Raw genomic sequence first — 14257 nt, 5'->3', positions numbered from 1 at the left:
TCAATCACAAATAAAATTTAATAATAAAATACAAACATAAATCCCCAATAGAAATACAAAAAAAGTTAGCAATGAATACAGAATTGAAACACCAAAAGTTCTTTTCTCTTGAAAATTAAAAAAAAAATTGTAATAAACAATAATTGACTGAAAAAAAGTACAAATAAAAAGTGCAGAATTACCAACAATTAGTGTGATAAAATCACTATGTATCAGAATCCATAGAATACAATCAAAATAGTGATCAGCAGAAATTTTATAACTTTAAATAATTATACCAAATATAATAAGTTAATTTAAAAAAGGAATTAAGTTCCTGACTCAAAAAGCTGGAAAAATAACAATACAATAAACAAAGAGAAAGAATAAAAAATAACATAGTAAGTGTAAGAGCACATGTGATACAGAATAGAAACCAAGTAATATATAATATTTATTACATATCACTACATGGAACTACTAATGGGCTATGATAAAATAATAAAGAGAAAGACTATATCAAAATGCTGTTTCTTTTAAAAGAAATGAACAGACAGCTCTATAATTTGCCTAATCAAGAAAATAAAGGGGGTGCTGGGGTGGGTCAGTTGGATGAGTATCTAACCCTTTATTTCAACTCAGGTCATGATCCCAGAGTTGTGGGATCAAGCCCCACATCAGGCCCTGTGCTGAATGTGGAGACTGCTGGGGATTCTCCCTCCCCCACTGTTCCCTCCCTACTTACGTTCTTTCTCTCTCTCTAAAATATAAAATAAATAAAAAGAAAAAAATAGAAGTGATGAAAGAAACATGAAACAAATGAACATATAGTAAGATTTTGTAGAATTCTATGCAAATTCATTTAAAAACCCGCACAAAATGAGGATTTCCTAGGAGAATACAATTTGCTAAACATGACCCAAATAAATATGGAAAGCTTGAACAGACCTACTTCTACAGACAAAACACATGAAGTTATCAAAGAACCGTCTCAGGCAAAAGGACAAGGCCTAGGTGGTTTCACAGGGGACGTCCTCAGCAAATACAAGACAATCTCAGCATCATTAAACTGCTCTAGAGCACAGAGTATAACATTGACATCGAAAGCAATAAAGATAGTGCCAAAAAGAAAGCTACAGATCCACATTTCTTATAAATATCAATGCAAAAAATCCTAAATAAAATATGAGCACGAACAATCCACAACACATTAAAAAACAGTACATCATGTCCAGTAGGACTTCCTCTTTCCAGGACTGTAAGGTTGGATCAATGTCAGAAAATCCATTAATATAATCTGCCATACTAAGAAAAGTTGTAAGGAAAAGATTACACGATTTTCTCCATAATATGAAAAAAAAATCCTGATGAGAAAAACACCCAGTAAGAATGTATGCTTCTCTACACACACTCACATATATGTATATTCATACCTGTACACATGCACACATGTGTGTACATTCATGTACATGTATGCAGATAGATACAGGCATTATGTGTACATAGACTCAGCCTTGAATTCATCATCTGTCTTCATAGGAAACGATAGATGCATTTCCCATTAAGGTCAGAAACAAGGCAAGAATACCCACTCTCTGCACTATTTAACAATCAATTGGAAATAAAATGAATATAGTTAGATAAGGAAAATGAATTATAGGATTAGAAATTTGGAAAGAAATAAAACCTCACTTGCAGATGATGTAATAATATTCCCAGAAAACCGAAGAGACTCAATACCAAAAATTACAAAAACAATAAAAGAAAAAAATAGAAGAATGTAAAATGAATCTATAAAAATCAACAGCATGTGTATGTACACACCCAAACAATGAACAATATAATGGAGAAGAAACTCACCATTACAAAAGCAACACAAAGGATAAAGTACTTAGGAATTAACTTGTCAAAAAAGATACAAATATGAAAATAAGTTTAAACCAGCTTTAAAAACACGAAAATGGGGTGCCTGGGTGGTTCAGTTGGTTAAGTGTCAACTTTGGCTCAGGTCATGATCTCATCATTCATGGGTTCGAGCCCCGCGTTGGACTCTGTGCTGACAGCTCAGGTCCTGGAGCCTGCTTTGGATTCTGTGTCTCCCTCTCACTTTCTGCCCCTCCTCCACTCATGCTTGTGCGTGCTCACTCTCTCTCTCTCTCTCTCAAATAAATAAAAACACAAAAACAACTTTAGCAAATGCAAAAACATCCCTTGTTCTCAGATGGGATAATGCAATATTATAAAAATATCAATCCTCCTGGAGATAGTACGTAAATTTAACAACACTGAAATAAAACTCCCAGTAAGTTTTTATTTTGGATTTACACAAGTTGATTCTAAAGTTTAAATGAAAAATTAAGCAGACAGTAACAACTAGAAAAACTCTAAAAGAAGAGTGAGGAGAGCAGATTAGTCCTACCAGATTTTAAAACATACTAAAAAGGGGCACCTGGGTGGTTCAGTCGGTTAAGCATCTGACTTTGGCTCAGGTCATGATCTCAAGGTTCATGGGTTCGAGCCCCGCGTCAGACTCTGTGCCGACAGCTCAGAGCCTGGAGCCTGCTTCGGATTCTGTGTCTCCCTCTCTCTCTGCCCCTCCCCCACTCACACTCTGTCTCTCAAAAATAATAAACATTAAGAAAAAAATGTTTAAAAACATACTAAAAACCCTCAGTAATTACAACTACGGTATTGGTAAATGGAAAGACTGACCAGTGGAAAAGTCCAGGCATGGACTCAAAGGTTTATGGGAAGATGGCACATGAGAAAGGGATGTCGCAGCTTGCTGGGAAAAGACAGACTTTGTAGTGACAAAGGACATCGTGATCACTGGGTGGTCCATCTGAAAGAAGGCAGAAATGGGTCCCTAGTTCACATCACATGCCAGAATAAAGACCAAATGAACGGATCAGGGATTGAACGGACAAACATCTAGCAAAACAAATGGGTGAATTCTTTTACAATATGGATATGAAGGGTGTGAGGAAAGATTTTTAAACTCTAACTTATAGTTAATATGCAATAAGAACACAGATGGATTGAGTATAAAAACTTTTTAAGTTTCTGTGAGACACCATAAATCAAGTCAAATTGATAGACAAACTGGGAGAAGTCTCTGCCACACTGCTCCCAGATAAAGGGCTAGTCCCCCTAACCAATAAAGTGATCTCAAAAATAGAGGAAAAGATCAAAATTCCAATGGAAAGATGGACAAAACACATAAGCAGTTCACACACACACAAAAAAAACATATATAAGGCCCTTAACATATGAAAAGATGCCCAATTTCACTCATAAATCCAAGAATGCAGAATTAAATCCCAGATGCACTGGGATACCATATCCCCATATTGTGTGGACAAAACCTCAAAAGTGTGACCACACACCCTGCTGGCAAAGCAGGCACTGTGGGCATTGCTGGTGCCTGCAGTCACGCCTATAGTAAGAACACCGTGCACTTACCCCTTCACCCAGAAATCCTACCTGCAGGAACCAGCCCCAAGAACTACATCTTCACAAACACACACACAAGGTTATCCATATTGCTGGTATTTCTAATTGTAATATATAATTACCTAAGTGCCCATCTACAAGCAACCAGCTATATAATCTGTAGCATAGCCACATGATGTATTATGCAGTTACAAACAGGAAAATATTGTAAACTAACGTAGGGTGAGTTCCAGGACATGTATTAAGTTCAATAAGGAAAACACAAAAGAGTGTATATAGTGTGCCAATTTCGTATACCAGAGAAGGTTCACTGGGGCACCTGGGTGGCTCAGTCAGCTGAGTGTCTGAGTCTTGATTTCAGCTCAGGTCAAGATCTCAGGGTCGTAAGATCGAGCCCCACGTCGGGCTCTGTGCTGAGTGTGGAGCTTAAGATTCTCTGTTTCCCTCTGCCCCTCTCCCCCGCTCTGTGCTTTCTCTCTAAAATTTAAAAAAAAAAAAAAAAAAAAAAAAAAAAAAGGTTAACTAAGAACTGAACTACTGACTACAAGTTCTCAGACTATTCACACCTTGTGCAATGCATTCTAAGGACAAAAATCACTGCAAAGAAATCTTGAGTTTTTCTTAAGTTTGCTTTCGCCAGTGCTGTTGGTGTAATGATTCTGAAGTGAATTTGGGAGTGCTATAGCACGGAGCAAGGAGTCGAAATATATTACTCTTTGGGAAAGCCAGGTCTCACCGCAAGAGAAGGGGAACACAGATATGGACAACCCTGTGCTGTTGGACCTGAGCTGGAGCATGAGTGTGAATATGGGACTCCTGGTTCTGTCCACTCCAAGGGCCACAGGCAGTGACGCCCCCGTAGTGACAGGCATACCCACTCCCCGGGTCATGGTTTATAAATGTCACTCTTCACGAAAAGAAATCATGGCTTCTTAAGAAAGTCAGGTAATTCCGGGCCTTAGGCAGAGAAAAAACCGAGTGAGCTTGGACCATCTCTTGTCAGAAGGCAGACAAGTACTTAGAGACAAATGAGGTGTGTCAGAAAGATACAAGAACCTGATCGAGAGGCTCCTGCGGGCCAGACTTGGAACAATTTGATCTTCAAAAAGAATTATGATGGTAATCGATTATAATACGTTGGATTCAAAAGAATAGTTGAATCTACAGTGAATTATTTTCCAAAGGCTAGAGAGAGAAATTCTTCTTCACAAAAGCAAGCCGGTTAATAAACGTGGCAGGTGTGACAGAGCTGGAGTGTCACCGTCCTGCACCCACACTTGACAGAAGCAGAAGTCACTGGATAAAGGTCCTTGGGGAACAGACACTCTCACCGCTTCAATTTATCATCCCCCAGGCTTCTCGCCCACTTCCGAAAGGACAAAGTTATTCATGCATGACGGGGCCGGTAGTCCTCTCAACCACGTGGTTCAATGAATCGTATGTTCTCCTGCTCCAGCGAAGCAGGAAGAACACCGCACCTGTCACCTCTGCAGTGGCCACACTGAAAGGTCTGACCTGAATCGACCCACGAGGAAAAAGCCAGACAATCTGTACCGTGGAAGTCACGTGACACAACTCACCTGGACTCCAAGGTGCTGAGGTACTAAAAGAGAAAAAAGGGGCCGTGGGGGGACCGAGTGACTCTTGGTTTTGGCTCAGGTCGTAATCTCACAGCTCATGATTTCAAGCCCCACGTCAGGCTCCGCACTGATAGCTCGAAGCCTGCTTGGATTTTCTCTCTCCCTCTCTCTCTCTCTCCAAATAAATAAACAAACTTAAAAAAAAAAAGGCCATGAATACTGTTGTGAATTAAAGGAAATTAGGGAGACATTATAAACTACTGCAATGTGTGGTCTTTAATAGTTCCTAGATTGAAAAAAAATATGTCCAAGACATTTGGGAGACAATTGGGTAAATGGGAATATGGGGCCTCCATGATTTCTTGGGGGTAACAATAGCTCTGTGAGGCTGAGTAATACCCTTGTTCCTAGGAGATACTGAGGTACTTTTAAACGATTCAATAGTGTGTGTGCACACGTGTTTTTGATTGTAAACTACAAAGCATTATTTGCATGTTAGAATGTGCTTATGTGTAAATTTGATGAAGGGTAATTTTCTTTTAAGATTGATTTATTTAGTTGAGAGAGAGCACGCGTGAGTAGGGGAGGGATAGAGATAGAGACTCCCAACCAGGCTCCGTGCTGTCAGTGCAGAGCCCAATACAGGCCTCGACCCCACACACCATGAGATCGTGACCTGAGCCGAGATCAAGAGTCGGCCACCCAACTGACTGAGCTCCCCCGGGTGCCCCGATGGGGGGTAATTCTTGAGGAAGAGGAGGCACAGGTGCAGACACGCGACTTCTCAGGTCATCTGGAGAGAAGTGAGCATTGAGACCTAGGCACCCGTGTGTTCACTTCTTCCCCTGCAAGCCACAAGGGGTGAAATTGCCGGGGACCAGAACACAGCCCAAGTGGTTTTTATTCCAAGAAATAAAGCCTCCCAGCTAATGAGAGATTATATAAAAATCTTGAGGTCGAGTGGAAGACAAAAACAAAAATGTGTCCCATTGTCTGGTCCACCCCAGGCTCTGCTATGACCCCCAAGCTGGTGAGTCTGTGTGCCTGGGCCCAGCGGGCCGCTATGTGGAGATCAGCAGGTGCCCCTCACAGTCCCAACCCACACCCGGAACAGAGAGACGGGAAAACATCACCATTGGGAGCCAGGAAAGCTTGCCCTGCAACCACGGGGACCAAAATAAACATCTGCCTCCCAATTACAGTCAGGAGCACACACACTGCAGCATTAGAACTCTTTCCACTCTCCAGATTTAGTCCTCATTTGAGAGTTTCCTGAAATCACACAACTAAAAACACGCACACGCGGAAGAACACGCGGTGACGATGTTCTGAGCTCTGCTTACATTGCTGGTTTTAGTTGGAAAACATTAGCACCGAATGACCTTTTTCTGAAGGGTATTTAAGGAGACAAAGCAATTTTCTGTACTGTGGTTGCCATAGTGATGGGCCCTTTGAAAGGCTCGGGGAGAAATGATGTATGTCTGTAACCCATGGCCGCGGCCACAACAAACGGCTCAGTAAAGCAACATTTGGGGATTCATTTGAAGCAGAATAGAGAAACAGGTTTTTAAAAACTCAACCAGGAAAGAAGGGGAAGGAGGACTGTGCGGTGCTGCACAAGCAGAGTGGAGGTGATGGGCAGGGCACCGATCCTGCGGGGGAGGACGCCAGGGCCCTGGGAGGGGCTGGTCAGCTCATGGAACCCAGTGGGTCTCCGTGGCTGGGGGTGGTGGCTGGCGTGCAGGGGATACTCTAGCAGCCTCCTCCGAGGCCCCTGCCCCCTCTCCCAGCCCAAAACTGGCACTTGGGTTTCAGAACAAGGGAGGCCCCACCAAACAGAGCCAGTACTCCTGGGAGGAATGGCTGACCCCAAGGCTGGGGCAAAGAAGGCACCAGATGACCTGGAAAATTGCGTTGTGTCAGAAAGCAGAAAAGTTCTTGAAGAATGACAGTGACATGCCAGAGACAGGGGAGCCCCTTGCAGGGGCTTCCTCTGGCCAAACTTGAAAGGATTCAAACATCACAATAAATAATGGTAGTTAACAGACAGCAGCCCATTAAACCACTGGATCATGAGTCCATACGGATATGACTGAATGAGTGAATATGTAAACAGGAAGTTTAATCAGGACACTTACCTAATTTCAAAGTACCCACACATGAGATTGTAATCAAGCAGAAAAGAGTGACATACAGCGGATAAGACTGAGAGATGTCATGGTAACAGCATCGTAACAGTGATAAAGATGGCCCCACTAGCAATGGGGGCCATGACACCTGATACATGCGAGGATTAGACACAGCACTGCCTCTCTGATGTCCATGCTAAGATGCATGTATTCACAATGAAGCATCATGGGGCACCTGGGTGGCTCAGCAGGTTGAGCGTCCGACTTGGGCTCAGGTCATGATCTCACGGTTCGTGAGTTCGAGCCCCACATCAGGCTCACTGCTGTCAGCACGGAGCCCGCTTCACATCCTCTGTCCCCCTCTCTCTGCCCCTCCCCTACTTGTGCTCTACCCCCACCAAAAAAACAACAAAAAAACACATTATCAGATGAACCCCATATAAGGAAATTTCTACTAAGCAACTGCCCTGTAATCTTCTACAGTGACTTTTCTGTGATAGCCCAAGGAAGCCTGAGGAATGTTCCAGACTGAAGAAGATGAAAGGGACCTGACAGCTAAATGTAAGATGAGCTGAACCAGACCCTTTGAATATGAAGGGCATTAGTAGGAGAATTGGCAAAATTTGAATGGGGTCCAAGGATTAGATGGTAAAGTCAATATTAACTTCCTAATATTGAGAGTTGGATTGTGATTATGTAAGAGAATATCTTTGTTTACTGGAAACATGCATTAGAACATATGGGAGAAGGGCATGATGTCAGCAATTTATTCTGAAATGGTTCAGTAGCGAAAAAAAACTTTTGTACCATAACTTGCAACTTTTCTGTTAGTTTGAGAGGGTTTCAAAAAATAGGTTTAAAAAAGGCAAGTTACTAACATCAGAAATGAAAGCTGGGACGTCACTACAGATCCCACAGGCATTAGAAGGATAAAAGAGGAAAACTGAACAACTTTACACCTACGAATTTGATAATTTGTGTGAAACAGACCAACTCCTTGAAAGATACAATTTGCCAAAACTCACATAAGAAGAAACAGACAATAATGTTCCAAGACAGAAAGCACCAGACCCCAGACCCAGACGGGTTTACTGGTGAATCTGACCAAACACTTGAGGAAGAAATTATACTAATTTCCTACCATCTCTTCCACAGGACAGAAGCAGCGGGAGCAACCATTGTCCTTGTGTTGGCTGCAGACAGGGCTTTGCGAAGTGTTTGGGTGAGAAAATGCATGCCCAAAAGGTGGAGGGTTTTTCTCCCTTTTTGGTACCAAGAGCCAATTTACCCAGAAATGGAAGTCATCACGTCACTGCACCCACGAGACAGATTCGTGGCCGTGGGTGGTATCCCACCCTCCAAGCTACTCAGAAAGACAAGTCTTGTCAGTTGGAACCACATGACCAGACACAAAGCTGCATGATCCTTAAGTGGTGAAGTCCTGGGGGCAGATTTCACAGTGCTGCCAGCAAGACCCTGCACTAAGGGAAGCCTGTTTCTAGCCTAAACCCACCCAGGAAGCCAGCACCGCGGTCTTGTTCTTGACCTTGCCAAAACCAGTCACCTCTGCTTTGCACACTTGGCCCCCCACCTCTCCCCTTTGAGCTGACCCCTCACTTCTCCCATCCCCACCCCTGTGTCCTCTGTGTCTCTTCACCCAGCTTACTTTCCAAGGTCCTCCTACTAGAACTTCCCTCTAGACACCCTTAACCCTTCTCCCCTCCCCTCTCAGCATGCTCCATTGGCTAAACTACAAGCCTGCTTACTCCAGTTCTCCATCTTGTCTACACCTGCACCCCCAAGGCTGAAGGACAAGAGGAAGCCTGCAACTGTGCTGTGCTCACCATGAACCATGACCACTCACCTCGTGGGTGCCCAGAGCCCCCTGCCTGCCTCTATCTACCTGCTCCTGACTGTGAGACTCGGCTGGCAGCAGCCTGCACGCCCTGATACAGGTGGTCTGCTGTGGGCACAGGCTGTGCGGTCCTAACAACATCCCTAGGGTGCTGGAGTGTCTGTAACCAGCAGCACTCTTGCTACCCCGCGGTCCTAGACGAAGGCTCACAGCAGCCCCGTCTCCGCTTTCTGCTGCCACCGTGACAAAGCACCACGCACTCAGCGGCATGATACAGCACAGATGTGTTAGTTCTGCCAGTGGGTGGGGGGCACAGTGAAGGTGTCGGGGAGACTCCATTCCTTGCCTTTATCCAGCTTCTAGGAGCGCTCGCTCCTGGGCTCATGGCCACTCCACAATGCCTCCTCCGCCTTCCCAGGCTCACCTCCCTCCTACCGCTGCGGCGAGGGCCCACTTCTCAGGACCCGGGTCACCAGCTGGGCCGGCCTCCAGGACCCCGAGTGTGTCACATCTGCAAAGCGACTCACACATGCGCAGGTTCTGGGGATCAGGACGCGGGCATCTCGGGGGCTGGCTTTCTGCCTCTTGCCCATCCTCTCTCCCCCAGCTGAGGACAGAGCTTTGTCTGAAGACTGTAGCAGTTTTGCTGCCATGTACCTCCGTGTATCTGGGTGTGCACCGTTTCACGGATCACAGCGGCACCTGCCACTGCTTGGGGGAAGCTGGTTCCCGGCTCATCCCGAAGGACCGATTTCGTGCCGCTCTCAGGCAGGCTGACACACTGGGATGGGTGGGGCCAGAGGAAAGGCCGGCCCCACCTCCGTCCCCTCGTCATCATCCCGCACACCCCACCCATGGGCCACCAAGGTCCCAGGCCACACCACACCCAGTGTCCCCAGGAACTGCCCCCCACCCCCCCGGCCCCCGGCCCCACACCTGGCCAATTGCTCTGGAGCCCTCCTCCCACTTGCAGAGATGTTCACAGACCTGAAGACGTAAACGTGCTCATTCTACTGCTAGCCGCACTCCGGAAAGCCACTCTGGGGGGAATTTATTCTACGCGCCTGCATTTAATTTCTAAAATCAGTCCGGGAAAGCAAGAGATTGAGGTTCGTTTTTATTTTTTTTTTCAACGTTTATTTATTTTTGGGACAGAGAGAGACAGAGCATGAACGGGGGAGGGGCAGAGAGAGAGGGAGACACAGAATCGGAAACAGGCTCCAGGCTCTGAGCCATCAGCCCAGAGCCTGACGCGGGGCTCGAACTCCCGGACCGCGAGATCATGACCTGGCTGAAGTCAGACGCTTAACCGACTGCGCCACCCAGGCGCCCCTGAGGTTCGTTTTTAAAATCTATTTACTGGGGCGCCTGGGTGGCGCAGTCAGTTAAGCATCTGACTTCAGCCAGGTCACGATCTCGCGGTCCGGGAGTTCGAGCCCCGCGTCAGGCTCTGGGCTGATGGCTCAGAGCCTGGAGCCTGTTTCCGATTCTGTGTCTCCCTCTCTCTCTGCCCCTCCCCCGTTCATGCTCTGTCTCTCTCTGTCCCAAAAATAAATAAACGTTGAAAAAAAATAAAAAATAAATAAAAAATAAATAAATAAAATCTATTTACTTGCAACCTAGAAACAAGCACAAAGAGACAGACTGTGGATCATCCTGGGAGGGAAGGGAGAGTTGTGAGCCAAAGACTATGCTCAGACTTTCTTTTTCTTGTGAACAATCAGCAGCAGCCTCTATGTGGACTGGACCCGGGAAGTGCCGTGTCCTGTGGGTGACATACCAACACAACACGGAGTGGGGGACGTGCCGAATGGTACTAGGCAGTTAAACACACGGGATCCAAATCGAGACTTAACGGCAAGTTCATTATCTAAAAATCAATCAGCTTTTCTTTGCTTCATCAAAAGATCAGATGATAGTGTATGCCACCTTACTTTCAGAATAAAATGTTTTTATTCTCAGACAAGTGAGAACAATGAGAATTATTCCATAATCTGTCAGGTACTGCACGGGCCGGTCGAGGAGGGTTTGTGTCTCTGTGAGGGCAGGCTCGTGGCATGCCCATCGTAGACGTGCAACAAGCTTCAGCGGCCAAGAACGAGATGATCCCGGAACGCAGCGTGGACAGAAAACACTGCGAGCGGTTCAAATGGGACACTCGTGGCCAGGACTGCAGGCCTCCTTCAGGCCCAGATGACCTGGCCTCCACTTCCCCCAGACCAGATGGGCCTCCCCGACCTTCTGCAGGACCTGGTGAGGTCTCTTTGTCCTTCTGGGCACTGACAAGCCTGACATGACCCTTCTCAGGCCCATCCCCTCCCAGGATGATGAGGGTAAAGAGAATGTGGGTTCTAGCCTCCCTTGGTGCGGGCAGCCAGCAGTGGGGCCAGGGGCAAAATCACGGCAGTGAGGAAGAGGGTACCAGGCAGTTTAGCCACACCGCACAATCCGAGGTACCAGTTTTCACACGACTGCTCTCGCTCTCGCTCCAGAACCGGCCTCAGGTCTGGGGCCCCCGCACCACCCACACTCCAGCTGGCTGCAAAACTGGGGGTCTGCACAACCACCCTTGCATACCACAATTTGCCAGAGCCACCCACAGGACTTGAGGAAGGAGTATACTTAGGATTCAAGTTTCATTGTATCCAGAGGATACAGATCAGAACAGCCAAAGGAAGAGACGCACAGGACGAGGTGGAGGGTCCCACAGGTGCCGCTTCTGTGCCCTTGGGACGCACCACCCTCCAGGCACATCCATGTCGGTCAGCAACCAGGGGCACTCAGCCCAGCCCGGTGCCCAGCGTTTCCTGGGGCTTCATTATATAGACACAAGACACGACTGATTACACTGCTGTCCGTGTGGTTGAACTCAACCTGCTGCCCTCTTCTCTCCAAGGGGTTGGGCTGACAGCCCATGGCCCGTGTGCCTGGTGCAGCTGACTCCGTCCTGAGTCACCTTGTTAGCAGCAACTGTCTAGGGGCCCACCCTGAGTCCCAGAGACATTTCTAGCCCTTGGGAAACTCCCAGGCATCAGGGACAGAGACCAGACCTCTCCTTGGGCTGAGGCCACCTTCTTCATTACACTGAGGGGTATTGGTCAGCGTTCTCCAGAGAAACAGGAGGCAATAGAGGCTGATTCTAAAGAAGTGGCTCATGCAATTATGGAGGCTGACAGGTCCCCAGGTATGCAGTCAGCAACCTGGACACAAGGAGAGCCAATGCTCTGAGCTCCAACCCGAAGTCAGGCAGGCTCAAGACCCAGGAAAGCCCATCTTTCAGTTCAGATCAAAGGCAGGAAAAACAATGCCTCTGTTCAAAGGCAATCAGGCAAGAGGAGTCCCTCTTACTCAGAGGACAATCAGCCTTCTTATTCTGTTCAGGCCTTCAACTGACTGGATGAGACTCACCCACACTAGGGAGAGCCATCTGATTTCCTCAGTCTACTTGATTCAAGTGTCAATCTCATCCAGAAACCTCTTCACAGACGCATCGAGAATTATGTTCGAGTAAACATCTGGGCACCTTGTGGCCCAGTCAGGTCGACACATAAACATCACAGGAGAAAAGACAAGCGTCCATTACTGTCCCAAGCACAGGCTGGACTCAAAATACTGTGTTAGAGAAGAAATGTGAAGAAAATAGCATCTACGATCAAGTACTAACTATGGTCATTTGTGGTCACGGGGACACGAACGGTTTATTTCTACTTTTCTGAATGTTTTGTGTTTTCTGTAATAGAACTTTCTAAGGAAGTAAAAACATAAGCAGCCATTTAGTCCCATAAATGGAGTGTCTTGTACTCAGCTTCAACTGGCTGATGCTTCTTCCCAACCCCGGTGAGGGTTAAACTGTCCACTCCACGAAGGGGAGGGGGCTAGGCCAAGCCAGCGCCATCCAGGGAGGCTCACAGCCACCTGCTGGACACGCTGCTGCCCCGGACAGTGAGCAAGGTGGGGTGGGCTGGACTCGGATGCACCTATCCCCCTTCCTGCCTCCAGAACCACACCGTCCAACACGCAGCCCCTGGCCACATGCAGCCACTTGCAAACGGGGCCAGTCTGGACTGAGAAGCTCTCAAAATGTAAAACTCAGAGAGTTATAAAAGGGCATGGGAAGTGTGTTATACAAACTCGTGTTTCCACGCTGTGTGTTGAGAGGACATTTGGGGATCTGGGGTTACGGAGAACGTGCTACTGCACCTCATCTCAACCGTGTTACTTTCTTAAGACCATGCAAAACGGCACACGTGTCCCCTGCCCTTTCCGAGTACAGCGGGCGGATTTGCTCCCAGCCTGCGGGGAGCCATAACAAGCTCTTCTTTGGGGGCACAACTCCTTCCAGTCCCCTAAATAAACCTGAGGCTCATTGGAGTAGATGAACTTCGACCCAAGGTAGCTCTGACAAGGAAGCCCTTAGAGCAGGAACCGGGTGGGAATTGCCATCGAGACCCCCAGAGCCAACAACGCCAGGCCCTGCCCACCCACCCACTGGGCTTGACCTGTTGCCCTGACATTCGGTGCTGAGTGCTCACCCCTTTAAGCAGAATGTATGCTCAACTTGATATATATATTATATATATATCACACATATACACACACACACACATGTATTATATTATATATATGTATTATATATATTATATATTATGATATATATATTATATATTATATCACACGTATACACACACACATATACACACACAGATGTATACACACACATGTACACACAGATATACATGTGCATGCCTGCATGTGCAGTGTGTACAGGCATACATACACTGTGCATGTGCACACATATGTATGCATATACATACACACAAGTGTGTGTGCACATACATGTGGACACATACACATATGCACACATGTGCACACAAGCATACATACGTGTGCACACACGTGCATACACATATACATGCACACATGGGTACACTGAGCATGCACATGTGTACATGTCTACGTGCACACACGCATGTGCATGTACATATGTACTCATACATATGCATATACACAAGTATACATTATATATATGCATACATATACGTATGCATATATATGTGCACACACATAAGATCATGCACAAATACAGATACGCATGTACACACGAGCATGCATACATACGTGTGCACACATACATGTAGACACACGTGTGCACAGATATACATGCACCCGTATGCATACACACATATACATGTATGCACATGTGTACACACATATGAATGCAGGTGCATGCACACACACATGCTCACACACACATTAAGCCC

This window comes from Prionailurus viverrinus, chromosome A1 (genome assembly GCF_022837055.1).
Source record: "Prionailurus viverrinus isolate Anna chromosome A1, UM_Priviv_1.0, whole genome shotgun sequence".
Taxonomy (NCBI): Eukaryota; Metazoa; Chordata; class Mammalia; order Carnivora; family Felidae; genus Prionailurus; species Prionailurus viverrinus.
The sequence above is the reverse complement of the archived record's forward strand: the minus strand, read 5'-3'. Positions refer to the sequence as shown.